The 17,443-nt window shown below is 39.7% G+C and overlaps 1 long non-coding RNA gene across 1 annotated transcript; it reads left to right on the forward strand.

Moving 5' to 3' along the window:
* The first annotated feature begins 3,226 nt into the window (after positions 1-3,226).
* LOC105477004 (uncharacterized) lies at positions 3,227-15,180 on the forward strand. Its single transcript, XR_984388.2, has 3 exons — positions 3,227-3,301; positions 13,952-14,076; positions 14,830-15,180. It is a non-coding gene; the product is annotated as an uncharacterized lncRNA (long non-coding RNA).
* The last annotated feature ends 2,263 nt before the right edge of the window (positions 15,181-17,443 follow it).

Below are 17,443 nucleotides of genomic sequence, written 5' to 3' on the forward strand. Positions count from 1 at the left end.
CTTCCCGGGTGTTAGGCAGGAGGGGGCAGAGAGGGTGCAGAATTCTAAGGCCTGGTAGTATTGTTTTCCCGACATAAGCCCACTCCTAATTCCGTTCCCTCTGAAATAGATTTGTGAGATATTTACAGTGCTTCTGTTCCGATGAAATAAAGCTCAACAAAAAGAAAAGGAGAAGGCAGCCAACCCAACACGGAGCTGCAGTGCCCTCCGTGACCTGGAGCAGGTGCATGGTCAGGACCGCACACAGCACAGTTCTGGGCTCCCAGAGCCAACAGGTTTGCAGAGGCCCAGGGTATACTCTCTCCAGACAACCCTTTTCGAAATCCAGGAGCATACAGAAAGAGACTAACATGTCCTACTACATTTTTAAACCTTTTGCATGAAAATGAAAAGACTACTATATGCTAAATTTTTAAATGTCAAATGGAAAAAAAAATTTTTGTAATTCACATGAAAAACAAAGCCTAATCTTCCTAATATGTAAAGAGCTCCCAGAAAAAGGAAGAAAAGAAAAAGAAAGAACCCAAAAGAAAATCTGGGCCACATTCACAAAAAGCACACACTGAAATATTACTTTCACCCACAAAATTGGGTGACTTTTAAAAACCCACAAAAGGAAAAGGTGAAACAGGGAAGCAGCTCGTGGAAGCCACTGCTTGATGGCCCCCACCTTGAATCGTGGTACAAGTCTCAAGAATTCACTTTTTACTTTCCCCACAAATGTCCTTACTGCTAAATGTGGAGATTCACAAATATTTCTAGAGAAAATTATTTCCATTGAAATAAACAGGTGAAAAAATATATCCCATTCCTAGATTTTTAAAAATGTTATTAAAGGATAAACTCTTTGACGGTAAGACCATTTTACCTCTGTATTTCAATGCTTATTTAGCTTAGTACTTAGACGAGCGATATTAATTAATTTTGGATGGTTGTGATAAAGGGATGGGTGGATGGATAGACAGACAGATAGATAGATTGTGATGCACTAATGAAAAAAAGGTGGAAAAGAAGGGAAGGAGGGAGGGAGAAAAGAAAAAGGGAAGACAAAGGACAGAAAGAAGACGGGGAATGCTTGGGTTGGTTGGATGGATAAATGGAAGGAGGGTTGGGATGGAAGAAAGGACGGTTGGTTGACTGACTGGCTGCTGGATGTGATGGAATAATGAATAGGTGGATGAAAGGATAGATTAATGGGTGGAATGGATGATGGAAAGCAGAAAGATTGATAATGAAATATAACAAGACTCTCATCAAGTAATGTGGCTTATCTCGGTTTAGGGACAGAAGCATTGATGATATAATTATCTTCTAGTAAAAATGGGAAATTTCATAGATGTTTTTAACTAGTTTCATTTACAGCTGCCAAGACATGCAGGGCTCTCAACTGAGATCCTGCCTCTTGAGCAAGAGGAAGGTGAAATGAGGTGCAAGGGTTAGCATCTTTATTTTACAGGTGAGGTAACTAACTCAACCCTCCTTTTGAATAATAAATGCCCAAGCTATTACAGACTTTATAAAATACCATGCATTTAAAATAAGATTGTAGGCCATAGAAATGAACAAAAGAAGGGAAAGAACAGGGTCATTAAAGTTATTCTGTGAGCTAGGACAGGTCACCCCAACTGTGGTTATGGCCAAGGCTAAATTACAGAGTGCAATGCCATCTGCCCCAGTGTTCTCTTCCTGTCACTCTCAAAGGCTTTTTATTCCAATTTATTTTAAGAGTGCCAAAAGGTATGTTTCTAATTCTATTTCTCTCTAGTTCTTTTTATAGTACTCAAGTCTGGGCAAATATCAGTAACATAAACGTGTGTCCTCGTTTTTGTATTTTAAGTCAGTGATAAGTTGAAGTACCCTGGATTTCCTGCTTCTTTGGAATTCATCACCTGCTGTTTTCAGAGTCAGCTGCACCTGTGTGGTTTTCGGAGCACAAGTCCACCTGCTGGATTGCCTGCTAGGCCGTTAGCAAAGCCAGTGGCCAAATCACACACTTGGGTGTTTTTAGATTCTGTCACTTTAGTGATTGTGAAAAGCTCCAGGCTGCCTGCACCCCCTCCCAGTGTTTGCCAGAGAACTGGGAGCTGGGGACAAGGGTTCATTTGGAAAATATCAGTAAGAAATAGGAAGCTAAAGTACTTATTATCTATGAGGAAGACAACCAATTATTGCCCTGAGTTTATTGGGGTCTTTCTCTCTTCACCTGTAAAAAAGTGCATTTGCCCAAAATGTGTTGAATTAAGGGGGTATAGTAGATGCTGCCAGATCCCCATATGCCTCCCCTTGTCCTTCTTCTTCAGCGCTGACAGGCTCCCATGCTAGCTGCCAGCACCCATTTCATGGCCTGAGGACTTTCTCTTGCCCTGGAGCTCCCTTTGCTACCTGTGCCACTGCCTGAAGTGCTAGGGAGTTGATGCCCCTGGGAACAGCCACCCAACAATGATTGACAGTTGGTATATATATACCCCAGCTCCCTTGCTCCTCAGGTAAAACCTCCAATGTATGTGTTCTACATTGGCTTCCAGAGTTTCCCAAGTGGAATTAAGCTTCGGTCACCCACAGTGGTAGCTGAATAGATAACACAGGCTTTACTGGCTGCCTTCTCTTCCTGTCTCACTTCCCCACTCCCCTGCCAGCATCTCCTGGGTTATTATCTTTCAAACAAACTGCGTGATCTGGAATCTTGTCTTAGCGTCTGATTCAAAGGGAACCCAAAGTCAAGCATGCTCTATGAATGGGATATTGCTGGGGAGATAGCAGAAGACATCTGGGAGATTCCCTTGCAAAAGCAGAAATTATGGCTATCTCTTGAGCCTGAGCAGTCTATGCAGTTTAGAGTTCTTCTGAGGCAGTTTAGGGACCCTGTGGATGCCATGCACACCTTCAGCCCTGGGAGGGTGGGCTGAGGTGGACCCTAGACAGAAGAGTTCAGAACACAATTAGCCCCGTAGACAAAGATCAGGGAGTGTCGGGACAGTTGGATGACTAAAGGACCCACTGTGTTCTCCTGCCATCTCCATCTGGTGTACATTCTCCTCACCAGTCCCTTTTAACTGTCAGATAGGAGGTGAAGGGAGAAAAATGACTAGGAAAACAGAGGCCTTCCCGCATTCTACTCATTCCTTTTATACTCCACTTATTTTTGTTCTCTAAAGTACATTTTTTAGTGTTTCTTTCAGGGAGGACCTGCTAGGAGTAAACTCACAATTTTTATTTGATTACAGATTTATTTACAGGCCAAGCACGGTGGCTCACGCCTGTAATCCTAACACTTCGTGAAGCTGAGGAGAGCAGATCTGAGGTCAGGAGTTCAAGACCTGTCTGGCCAACATGGTGAAACCCCATCTCCACTGAAAATACAAAAATTAGCCAAGCACGGTGGCCTGTGACTAATTCCAGCTACTCAGGAGGCTGAGGCAGGAGAATCGCTTGAATGTGGGAGGTGAAGGCTGCAGTGAGCCAAGATCGCACCACTGCACTCCAGCCTGGGTGACAGAGTGAAACTCCATCTCCAAAAAAAAAAAAAGAGAGATTTCTTTACAGTTCTCCCTTGGTATCCACAGGATATTCCAAAACTCCCTGACCAAAATCTATAGATGTTAAAATGCATATATAAAATGGCATTGTATTTGCATATAACCTATGCATATCTTCCTTATACTTTAAATAATCTCTTCATTACTTATAATACCTAATACAATATAAATGCTATGTAAATTGTTTTTATACGTATTGTTTTTAATCAGTACTTTTTCTGTTGTATCATTGTGGCTTTTTTTTCCTTAATATTTTCAATCCACGGTTGATTGAATCTATGGATGTGGAACCTGCAAATACAGAGGATGGGCTGTATTTTGCCCTTAAATTTGAAAAATAGTTTAACTAGGTTTTGAAGTCTATACTAGTAGTTATTTTCTGTTAGCTTGTGCCTTGTCTTCTGACTTCTCTTGTGGATACTGAGGAGGCTGTTGTTAATCTAGCAATGTCATTCTTTTGTAGATAAGCTTGCTCTCACTCTTTTGCGCTCTCTCTCTCTCTCTCTCTCTCTCTCTCTCTCTCTCTCTCTCTCTCTCATTTCTTGATCCAGATAAATTTAATCCCCCTTTTTCCTATCTGGTATTCTATAGTTTTATTTTCATGTGTCTAGCTGTGCCTTTATTTTTATTTCAGGGTTCTTTGTTGCTTGAACCTGAGGAATCATATTTCCTATCAATTCTTTTAAAAATTTCTGCCACTGTCTCTTTGAGAATTGCCATCATCTTATTTTTTTCTATTCTCTTTTAAAATTCTTATTAGGGATATGATAGCTCTTGTTATTCTACCCTCATGTCTCTTAAGTTTCTCTTAATATTCCCTATTTCCCCTTGGCTCCATCTTCCAATTTACAAACTCTTTCTTTAGCTGTGTCTAAGCAGCTGCTTAACGTCATCCACTGAGTGTTTAAATGGTCCTATTTTTCATTTCTAGAGGTCCTATTTTTCATTTATAGAGGTTCTATTTTGTTTTTCTTCAAATCCATCTGGTCATAGTTGTCGTCTTTGGTTAGCCTCTCTTCTATGGTTTTTATTTTAAACATATTATAATCTTTCAATTGAGCATTTTGTTATCTGAAAGCTACCATGTTTGGAATGAATGCTTACTTTCACTCACGACAGAATGCATCCTTTAGTATTTCATAATTTTTTATTATAAAATTCTTTTAGAGATGGTCTTGTTTTATTCTGTTTTTTCTTCTCTGGGAATTCTGTGCAGCTTGGATCACAGACACATCCCCTCACAGTGGTTTCAATTTTGCTCTTGCCAGGTGCCTTGAAGATAGTCAAGTGTGAACTAAGAAGTCTCACTTCTGTGCTGCCTCAGGTCCCTTTCCATCAGCTGAGTCTTGGAACCTTTCCTCACTGCTTGCATGGCACCTTGCACACATCTCCATGGCACCTCACATCACACTCTGTTCTGAAGCTCATGTGTCCCTTTCCTCTATTATTCTGAGAGCTCCTTAATATTCCTCAGGTCTATCACAGAGCTCATAAATATTTGTTGCATGAATGAAGTTGGAGAAGTCAGGCCTCAGAGCCTCACCTTCTTTGAAAGGGATGTTATCTTTCATCCTTACCTCATAAGATTGTTGGGATATCATAGACTCTTAGGGTCAAAAGGTGCTGTAATTCAACCCATAGGAGAGCCGCATTAAATGCTTAATTCTCTGCATAAGATAATTAACTAAAAAACCCTCACAAGCTGTGAAGGACCAGCAGAGGTAACTGTGCTTCTCCACTGCACCTGGCAGCTGGTTCACTATAACATTATTGTCTGTCTTTGTGCTCTGTGAGCCGGGAATAGTTCCAATGGAAAAGATCCATCATGTAGCAACAATTTCAAACTTTTCTGAGACCAGAACAAGGCTACACCTGATGATTCCCTTGGGCATACTTTGGGTTTAGGATCCTTCAAAATCAAATGGCAGTGACCAAGAAAGCACCTGTGTCCATTTTAAATGTCCACTATCTGGTCCTCGTTTTCTAAACTTGACCAAACACTCTTTGAGGAGAGTGACCACAATGTATACGTATTTGTATATTTCTATGGTCAAGTGGGAAGCATGGTGCTAAACAGTAAGTTTGACTGAATTTTGTCTAACCCATTGAATTTCTTTTCTTTTCTTTTTCTTTTTTATTTTTATTTTTGAGATGGATCCTCACTCTGTTGCCCAGGCTGGTCTGCAGTGGTGCAATCTCAGTTCACTGCAACCTCCACCTCCTGGGTTCAGGTGATTCTTGTGCCTCAGCCTCCCAAGTAACTGGGATTACAGGCGCCCACCACGCCCAGCTATTTTTTGTATTTTTAGTGGAAATGGGGTTTCACCATGTTGGCCAGGCTGGTCTTGAACTCCTGACCGCAAGTGATCTGCCCTCCTCGGCCTCCCAAAGTGTTGGGATTACAGGCGTGAGCCACTATGCCCAGCCTTAATTTCAAGTTAAAGCTAGAGTTGCATTTGATGCTCAGTACTCTAAATAAAAAATACATGCTACCTCACAAAACTAGAAATTCTTGATAATGGTAAAGCCGTTTGTGGTTGGGGCTATACTTTTTTTTCTCTCTCTCTCTCTCTTAACTCAAGCTTTTCTTTGGTGGGGAAAAAAAGGATGGGGTTTGCTATAGGTTTCAGTGGCTTCAAATAGCTGTCTTCCCCTGCCCCCTAGTGGCTTCATGACAAACTGTGAGAACCTTCGCATTGCTTCTCAAAGACAATTTTCTTCGTTTTACTCATATTCTTACTGTTTTTATTATTGCTTGTGAAAAAGACTTTCTTAAAATTACACAACCTAAAAGTTCCCCATGCTTAACGTGAAATAAATTTCTGTCCTTTTTCTAGAAAATATGTGTGCAGGGCCGGGCGCGGTGGCTCACACCTGTAATCCCAGCACTTTGGGAGACCAAGTCAGGGGCATCACTTGAGGTTAGGAGTTTGAGACCAGCCTGGCCAACATGGTGAAATCCCGTCTCTACTAAAAATACAAAAAGTAGCCGGGTGTGGTGGTGTGTGCCTGCAATCCCAGCTACTCAGGAGGCTGAGGCAGGAGAATCATTGGAATCTGGGAGGTGGAGGTTGCAGTGAGCCGAGATCACGCCACTGTACTCCAGCCTGGGCAACAGAGCAAGACTCATCTCAAAAAAAAAAAAAAGAAAAGAAAAGAAAAGAAAAAAAAAGAAAAAGAAAAGAAAAGAAAAAGGAAAAGGAAATATGTGTACAGTCAGAGGCACCGTCCTAGACATAGAGAACACAGGAGTTAGGAAGCAGTTCCCTCTCATTCCCCATCTGTGGCCATCATAGACGTGTCCCTTCATACTGGCCACCACCCTGGAAGCTCTTGCTCTATGGCTCCAGCTGACCCAACATGAAACGTCCACACCTTTCCCAGGCGCATTCTGCTACCTAGCACCTCCCAAATTAGACCTGCGCCAGCCTTCACATCATTCTCAGCCCCAGCCTCCTGTCCCAGCCAAGAACAGCCCCTTTCTTCCATGTGCCTTGGCTCCTGGGTCCCACCTCCTGCCTGTGCTCTCTGCATAAACACCTGTGGATTAGAATAACCCACTAGAACTGGATCCTAGACGTGAACCCAGCATTTGTTCACAGTGTGTGACCAACACTAACACTAACACCAGTGATTTCTGGTGAAGCACAGACCAGGCAAATCCTGTCTTTATTTGGGCCACTTAACATACTTCACAAACTTCAATAAGCAGATAAATTAACAGAGATTACAGTCATTCTGAGATTTAAACTTGTGCCCTGGAAGATCAGGTACAACTGCCCCATGAACCAAGTTGCTAAGAATTCAAAATATATGACCTATTGAGTTTCTCTGCACCAGCAAGCATAACTAGAAAATGAGTTTTTAAAATGACACCTTTACAACTGCATCAAGAAAACATCAAATACAAATACCTGGGAATAAATCTTACAAAAGATGTTTAAGCCCCCTACCCTGAAAACTACAAAACATCATTGAAAGAAATTAAAGATCTAAGTAAACAGGAATTTGCAACATTCATGGAATGAAAGCCTCAAAAGTATAAAAATGTCAATGATTCCAAAATGTATTTATAGATTTAAAGTAATCCCCATCAAAATGCCAGAATTTTTTTAAATTGGCAAGTTGATTCTAAAAATTCATGGGGATTTTTTAAAAAAAAAAATTACTTAAAGAACAACGCTAAAGGAGTTACGCTATCAGATATCAAAGTTTATTACATAACTCCATGTCTGGGTATATACCCCACAACACTGAAAGCAAGGACTTAAACAGATACTTGTACACCCATGTTCACACCAGCATTATTTGCAATAGCAAGAGGTGGAAGCAACCCAAGTGTCTGTAGACAAAATGTGGTGTACACATGCAGTGAAATATCATCCAGCCTTCGAAGCGAAGAAATTCTGACACCTGCTACCACACGGATGAATCTTGAAGACATTATGGTAACTGAAATATGCCAGTCACAAAATGACAAATGTCATACGATTCTCCTTATATGAGGTACCTAGACTAGTCAAGTTTATCAAGACAGAAAGTAGGATGGTGATTGCCAGAGGCTTAGGGGAGAGATACTGGACAGTGTTTGTTTAATGGATACAGAGTTTCAGTTTGGAATGATGAAAAGAGTTCTGGAGATGGAGGGTGGTGATGGTTGCCCAATGATGCAAATGCACTTACTGCCATTGAACTCTATAGGTAAAAATGGTAACAATGGTTAATTTTGCTGTATGCGTTCTACCACAATTTTTTAAAAAAGGACTTGTAAAACTACAGCAATTAAGACAGTGTAATATAGGCATAAGAATAAACCAATGGAACAACATAGAAAGTCTAGACACAGGCTTACACACAAGGTCATCTAATTGATGACAGTAGTGACAATGCAGTAGAATGAGGAAAATCTGGTCATTTAAACAAATGATGTTGGATCAATTGGTTAACCTTGTGCAGACAAAATATGTCTTAACACCTAATGCACACCACACACAGAAATCAATTCTGTGTTGTAGATTTAAATGGAAAAGATCAAATACTAAGCCATCTAGAAGAAAACATAGGGCAATATCTCAAAAGCACTAACCTTAAGAAAACAGATTAGTAAACTAGACTTAACTGAAATAAAAAATTTTGTTTATCAGAAGATCACATTAAGATGAAAGGGCAAGCTTCAGAGCCAGAGAAGATATGTGTACTACACACACTCAACAATGTATAAAATGCCCTGCAAATCAATAAGAAAAAGACAACTCTCAAGACATTGAGACCATCCTGGCCAACATGGTGAAACACCATCTCTACTAAAAATAGAAAAATTAGCTAGGCGTGGTGGTGCATGCCTGTAGTCCCAGCTACTCGGGAGGCTGAGGCAGGAGAATCGCTTGGACCCAGGAGGCAGAGGTTGCAGTGAGCCAAGATCATGCCACTGCACTCCAGCCTGGGCGACAGAGTGAGACTCCATCTCAAAAAAAAAAAAAAAAAAAAGACAACTCAACAGAAAAGTGGTCAAAAGACTTGAACAGGGACTGCACATGAGAATATACCCCAGTGACCAATAAATGCATCCAAAGATGGTCAACCTCAAAATTAAACTACAAAAAGACATGGCAACAAAACACAACACACAATACCACCGGTTGATGAGATTTTGGAGCAACTAAAACTCTAATGTACTGTTGAGAGCATAACTTGGTACCGATAGTCCAGAAAAGTGTTTGTCTATGTCTCCTATAGCTGAGAATATGCATACCTTATGGAGCAGAAATTCCACTCCTGGGTAACAATCCAACAGAAATTCAGTATGAATGTGAATAGCAATGGTATTCATAAAAACCCCAAAGCAGAAATTACCCAAATTTCCATTAACAGTAGAATGGATAAATAAATGGTTGCATATCCACAGAATGAAATACTATACAGCAATGAAAAACACAAACTATTTAACACATTACATATGGGTGGATCTCACAAAAAAATGTTAAATAAAAGAAAGGCAAATAAAAAAAGACGATGATCCAATTTATATAGTCCAAAACAGGCAAGAATAGTCTGCAGTGTAGGCGGTGAGGAGGATAGTGGTCCCTTGTAGGGGTGGTGACTAGAGGACACATGAAGGAGGCTTGTGGACATACAGTAACCTTCTTCACCACGATGCAGGCTACACAAGTGTGTGAACTTCATGAAAATTCTTACTGGCAAACGAATAATTTGTGCACTGTTCCCTATGTGTGCTAATTTTCAATAAAAAGTTTACTTTTAAAAGGTATATATTCTATATAATTCAACCCAAAGACCACATATTACTTAATGGAGACACACTATACATAGTCTCACTAAGAATAATAGAAGAAAGACAAGGTAGCCCATATGTCCATATTCAACACTGTATTGGAGCTATCCATCAATAAATGAAACAAGAGAAAGTAATCAGAGGAATAATAACTGGAAACTAAAAGGTAAAAGTATCTCTGTTTGTTGATGACATGACTATATATCTGGGAAACAAAAAATTAATGGGAAAACTACTACAAGCAATAAAGGAATTCATTACAAATAACAGAAACTTAGCATCCAGAAAACAATAGCTTTTATATATTTAAACAATGATCAATTAGGAGATATGACAATAGATTTATAATATCAAAAATATTTTAAATAAAATAGCTAGACATAAACATAATATGAAATGTGTAAAACCCATATGAGAAAATTATAATATACTCCTGAAGACACCAAAGTATATTTGATGAAAAGACATGTATTTTTTTTAATAGACTCACTATCTTAAAAATGTTGACTCTCCCTAATTTATGTATAAAATCAATGTGGTATTGGGGTTTGTTTTTATTTTTCTTTTTTCCTAGAGCTAGCCAAGTTGATTATAAAGATCATGTGGAAGAAATATCAAGCAAGAATACCTAGGAAAACCCTGTGGGAAAAAAAGAGTAATATGTATATGTTGGAAGGGGGAGGTTACCAGATATTAAAACATAAGGTAAAATCCTTATAATTAAAACAATGTTGTATTGGCACATGAATAGTCCAATTAAATAAAATAAAAAATCTAGAAATAGACCAAACTATACATATACATATGTATACATATACATATTCATATGTCATACTATGAAGGTAATGTCTCAAATCAGTAAAGAAAGAAAACAATTTTTAATAAATGATGTTTGAACAATTGAATAACTATATGGGAAAAGATACAATTGAATCTGCTTATCACACTACACTACAGGATAAATACCAGAGTGAGCCACACAAATCCCAGAGGAAAACATGGGTAGGTTACTCTATTACCAGGAAGCAGCAACATGTCTCAAAATCCAGAATCAGTGAAAGATATTTATAAACTTGACTATATTTAAAAAAAACCTTTTACATAGCAATAAACAACATAAGCATGGACATTCACAGAATAATGAAAGAATATAAACAACTCTATGCCCCAAATTTGATAACTTGGATGAAACAGACCAATTCCTTGAAAGACACAATCTACCAAAACTCATACAAAGAGAAACAGACAATCTGAATAGGCCTATATCTATTAAAGAAATTGTATAGTAATTAAGGATGTTCCAAACAAAAAGCACCAAGCCCAGATGGATTTGCTGGTGAATTCTACCAGACATTTAAGGAAGAAATTACACCAATTCCTTGCAATCTCTTCCAGAAAACAGAAGCAGAGGGAACACTTCCTAATTCATTCTGAGGCCAGCACTACCAGCATACTATAGCTAGAAAAATATTACAAGAAGAGAAAACTACAGACCAATGTTTTTCATGAATGTAGATGCAATAATTCTTAGCAAAATAACAAATCAAATCCAACAATGTATAAAAAGAATTATACACCACAACTAAGTGGGATTTATTCCAGGTATGCAAATCTGGTTCAACATTTGAAAATCAATTAATATATCACATTAAGAGCCTAAAGAAAAAAAATCACATAATCACATCAATAGATGCAGAAAAGCCATTTGACAAATCCAACATCCATTCATGATAAAAACTCACAAGAAACTAGAAATAGAGGGAAACTTCCTCCATTTGATAAAGAACATCTATAAAAACCTACAGTTAAAATCATACTTGATGAGAAACTAGATGCTCTCCCACTAAGATCAGCAACAAGGCAAGGATTTCTGCTTTCCCTACCTCTAACCAACATACTGGAAGTCCTAAATAATGCAATAAGACAAGAAAAGGATATACAAGATATGCAGATTGGAAAGGAAGAAATAAAACCATCTTTGCTTGCAAATGACATGTTCATCTATGTAGAAAATCCCAAAGAACTGACAATAAAATTCCATGAACGAATAAGTGATTACAGCAAGTTTTCAGGATACAAGGTTCGTATACAAAAGTCTATTGCTTTCCTATATACCAGTAATTAACAAGTGAAATCTGAAATTAAAAACACAACACTACTTACATTAGCACTCCCAAAATTAGTTAGGTATAAATCTAACAAAGTATGCACAAAACCTGTAAGAGAAACACTACAAAACCTCAATGAAATAAATCAAAGGATAGCTAAATAAATGGAGATATATTCCATGTGCATAAATACAAAGACTTAGTATTATTAAAATGTCAATTATTTGCACCGTTACTTATAGGTCCAATGCAATTCCAATCAAAATTACAGAAAATTATGTTACGGCTATCAACAAACTGATTCTAAAGTTTATATGGAAAGGCAAAAGACCTTGAATAGCCAAAAGAATATTGAAGAAGAACAAAGTCAGAGGACACTACCCAGCTTCAAGACTTACAACAAAGCTACAGTAATCATTACAAGGTGGTATTGGTAAAAGAACAGACAAATCAATCAATGGAAAAGAATGGAGAGTCTAGAAATAGACCTACATAAATCTAGTCAACTAATCTTTGACAAAGGAGTAAGAGAAATTCAATGGGATAAAAATAGCCTTTTCAACAAATAATACTAGAACAAGTGGTTATTCACATGCAAAAAAAAAAAAAAAAGAATTTAGACATTGACTTTACACCTTTCACTAAAACTAATTCAAAATGGATCATAGACCTAAATATAAAATGCAAAAATATAAAGCTTCTTATAGATTAAATAGGAGAAAACCTAGGTAAATTTGGGCTTGGCAATTATCTTTTAGCTTCAACACTAAAAGCCAATCTATAGGAGAAAAATTTGATAAGGTGGACTTTATTAAAATTTAAAACTTCTGTGAAAGACACGTCAAGAGAATGGGAAGATAAGCCACAGCCTGGTAGGAAATATTTGTAAAATAAATAAATATAGAACTTATACCCAAAATATACCAAAAAAACTCCTTAAAACTCAACAATAGGAAAACAACGAAATAAGTGGGTACCTCACCAAAGAAGATATAGATGGCAAATAAACATATTAAAATATGCATAATATTATATAGAATTAGAAAATAGCAAAATAAAATGGGATACTACTACATATCTATTAGAATAGCTAAAACCAAAAACACTGACAGCATCAAACGCCGATGAGAATGTGGAGCAACAGGAGCTCTCATTCACTGCTGGTGACGATGCAAAAGGGTCCAGCCACTTTGGAAGACAGTTCCACAGTTTCTTACAAAGCTAAACATATTCTTACAATATGATCTGGCAATCATGCTCCTTGGTGTTTATCCAAATGAGTTTAAAACTTACATTCACACAAAAACCTGCACATGGATGTTTATAGGAGTTTTATTCATAATGGCCAGAATGTGGAAGCAGCCTAGATATCCCTCGGTAGGTGAACAGATAAGTAAATGTCATACATTACATATAATGGAATATTATTCAGAAATAAAAATAATGAGCTATCAAGCTACGAAAAGACATGCAGGAAGCTTAATTGCATATTGCTGAGGGAAGGAAACCAGTCAGAAAATATTTCCGACAAATGTCATCTATATGACATCCTGGAAAATGCAAAACTATAGAGACTGTAAAAATATCAGTGGTTTCCAGAGGGTTGGGGCAAGGGAGGGAGGAAGAGAGCGATGAACAGTTGGAGCCCAGGAGAGGTTTAGGACAATGAAACGATTCCACACGACACGGTAACGGTGGATACATGACATTATGCATTTGTCAAAATGCATAGAATTGTTCAAGACAAAGAGTGAACCCTAATATAAACTATGGACGTCAGTTGATCATAATGTCAATATTGGTTCCTCAGCTGTAACATATGTACAATTTGTAAGATGCTGATAATAAGGGAAGCTGTGTATAGGGAGAAGAGGGGGTATTTGGGAACTCTGTACTTTCTGGGCAATTTTTTCTGTAAACCTAAAACTGTTCTTAAAAAGAGTCTATTAATTAAAAAGAACGACAACATAGCGAAGTCAAAAGACTGGAAAAAATATCTGCAATTTGTATTACAGACAAAAGACTAATTTCCTGAATGTATAAAGAGCCAGAAAATTGAAGAGCCAACAACTTGAATGAAAAAAACGATAAAAGACACAACAGATAATTCACCAAAAAAGAATGCAAATGACCCTTAAAGGTATGAACAAATATGAAATTCCACTCATAAGAGAAATGCAAATTAAAGCCATACTGAGGTGCCATTCTCACCTATCAGATTGGCAAATATTCACAACTGTGATAAGCATTCTGTGATCAGGGTGGAGGGAACAGGCACCTTCGTATATTGCCGTTAAGAATGTAAAACAGCACGACCTTTGTGAAAGGGAATTTGGCAATATCTACAAAAATTGCATATGCTTTACCCTTTGACTCGGTAAATTCATTTCTAGAAATTCATCCCAAGGAAATACCAGAAAAAAAAAAAAAAAAAAAAAAGCAAAATGTCCAGGTGCAAATGACCAGGTGCCTGTAATCCCAGCACTTTGGGAAGCCAAGGTGGGAGGACTGCTTGACCCCAGGAGTTCAAGACCAGCCTGGGCAACATATTGAGACCCTGTCTCTATAAAAAGTTAAAATTTAGCTCGGCGTGGTGGCACATACCTGTAGTCCCAGCTACTCGGGAGGCTGAGGTGGGAGGTTCCCTTGAGCCCAGGAGCTCCGGGCTGCAATGAGCCATGACTGTGCCACTGCACTCCAGCCTGGGCAACAGGGGGAGACCCTGCCTCAAAAAAAAAGAAAATAAATAATTAAAGAAAACTAGTAACAATGGTTAGCAAGAACAGAAACTAGACTGCTTGAGATTACCTTCTTACAGGTTTAACTTTGGGCCATATAACTGTTTACATAGCTAAAAAAATTATTAACAAGCATCCCTTTTTCCTGGTTCCAGGTCACTGCACAAGGCTGCAAGAAACCTCCTTACACGTATGTCCTCAAATGCTGGGGCTTTCATTTCTACAGGATGGAACCCTAAGAGAGGAATTGTTGAAGAAGTCATGCATTTTTCTTTAATTATGGAAATCATCAAGCATGCAGAAATAGAAGGAAATGTATAATGAACCTAATGTATATTAATCAGCTGGCAGAGTCCCACAGAGAAAGAATGACTTTTGTGGCCTTTAGAGGCAGTATCTTGACTGTACCTACTTGGCGGAATATGCCCTCAGGACAAGAAAGAACAGCAAAATAATTTAAAACTGGCCACAGGAGCCAAAACTTAAGAGGGCTCCCACTGATGTGAGCTGGACCAATTTGAGTATGTTAAAAAAAAATAATGAATGCAATGTATTGAAATACATAAAATACACAAATCCATGAATTAATTATACTAAAAAAATTTGGTCACCATTGGAGAACACTAGGGCATCAGTTCATTATTCTGAAAATTGATAAAGAAAAAGAAGCCAACATTTATTCTGCCTTTCCTGAACAAATCATATTTCAGGGCAACCAAGCAGTTCATAAAGTTTGCTTTTATCAAGAATTCCAGCTAATAATTTCAGAAGGAATGGCAGAGCTAGAAACCGCCATTGTGTAACGTCCCTCGGAATAATGGACCTAGGCTGCATTATGAGCGGAAGGTGAGAGCACCCGGTGAAAGGTTGATAGGAATTTTATCTTGGACTGATCAGACTGACATACTCTGAAGCTGCTGACCAATATTTGGGATTCCCCAGATGTGCATGTGCTAATTACCTATATGAACATACAGGCCATGGGAATATGTGAATATTGGAAAGTGTAGAAGTGTACAATACAACACTTGGTTAATGTAGATCACCAGGAGTGGGAGTTTGGATGGTTCAATCCTGTTTGTGTAAGGCTACATGTGTTTATGTGTGCTGAAACAGAGGCGAGAAAGGAGGATCACCGAAGCTGTTAGGGTCGTCTTTGCTCAGATAGTTCCACCCCTGAGAAGCCTCCCCTCCCATGCTCTCCAGCACAGAGCTCACGCCCCTTGGCCGTGCTGAATCATGAGGTGGTCTTACCGTAGGAGGACAGGACGCCAATACACATGAGGGCTTGGTGCAGTAGGTGTGTGCAGGATTGTGCTACACACCCTGGTTCACTGGGACCTGGCACCACACATAGGCCTTGCAGAGAAGGTAATCCCAGACAGACCCACCGCAGAGGAAGCCAGATAGGAAAATGGGATGGGATTCCCACTGTGTCAGCCCAGCCGAGGTCAACCACAAATGCCTCTTCAGGGTCTACTGGAAACTATCCATGATATAAAGGTGCATTCTTATCACACTTGCTGTCAGCTGTTGAGTGCACCAAAACTCTCTCATTGTAAGGAGGGCTAGAGACGAAAAGCTTCGGGTATCCCATCATGCAGAGATGGTACAAGGTTCAGATCTACTTACACCTGCCTTCAGAACTTAATGATTTGGTGAGATGATAAATAGGTAAGAGCTTCATAAACTGCAGGGCACTCTACAAATACTGGCACCTGTATTATAAAATGCCTTTAACTTTTAACTTGATGAAAGAAATTAGTGTGACTCAGAATCTGGTGCTTTCCTAACATGTCAATCTCTAAACTCAAAATGCTGTCATTTTAGATAGTTCTCGCTCTGAAACTGGATTTAAATGAATAGGAAATCAGGCCTGAAGGGGAACAGTGCACGGGGAGACAAGACCACGGCAAGGGACCTCTGTGTTCCTCCGAGACACTGAAATGGGAAGTGATTAACCTTTGGATAGTCTGCAGGGTGACTTGGTATTTGACCACACTGCTGAGGTTAACAAGTTTGCCACCTGTGGAAGAGCCAGGCCGGTGAGGGAGACACTGTCTGCTGAGGGATTGGGGAGGGGGGGGTGTGCTGGCAGCGGGGGGTACCTGGAGCTCCCCCAACCCCTGCCTCATCCCCTAAGTCACCCACAGAGTCCCCCAACGCCCCCGCTTGGTGTCCTGCCAGAAGCACATGCTGCGCCCGGCCCTGGCCACCCCCACTCCTGCTGGTGGCCACAGTGGGTGCCTCAGGGGCTGCTGTCCTGTCCTGTTGCTGCCTTTGTCCATAGATGCAGAAATTCTGAGAGGGAGCAGCTCCTGTGCAGGAACGAGGCCTACGCTAAGGCCAGCGCCTCGGTGACACTGTGACACAGAGCCGCGCAGGGCCCTGTCCTCCTCTCCGCAGGCTGTAGAGGTGGCGGCATTGGTCAGAACCTGCTCTTCTGCGAACCGCCAGTGCCCTGGTTTCAGCTTTGTGTTAAACAGAGTCCTTGGGTCCTTTCTTCAGCAAGAGCTGGCAAAAAGGACTCTCCGTTTCTCCTCTGGTCCTTTACCCACTGTCATCTTCTACCCTGGCAGGACAACAGACTCACCAGGGACCTGAGGAAATACTTACATTGGCCCCACCCCATGCCATGAAACTGGGGTCTCGGGCAAGGCCCTGGCAGCAGCATTCTTCAGAATTCTGCTTCAGCAGATTCCAAGGTACAGCTGGGGAAAGCCAGCGGCCCTAACCATGCCCAGCCCCTCAGTGCCCCGGGACTTGGGG

Source organism: Macaca nemestrina, chromosome 19 (genome assembly GCF_043159975.1).
Source record: "Macaca nemestrina isolate mMacNem1 chromosome 19, mMacNem.hap1, whole genome shotgun sequence".
Lineage (NCBI taxonomy): Eukaryota > Metazoa > Chordata > Mammalia > Primates > Cercopithecidae > Macaca > Macaca nemestrina.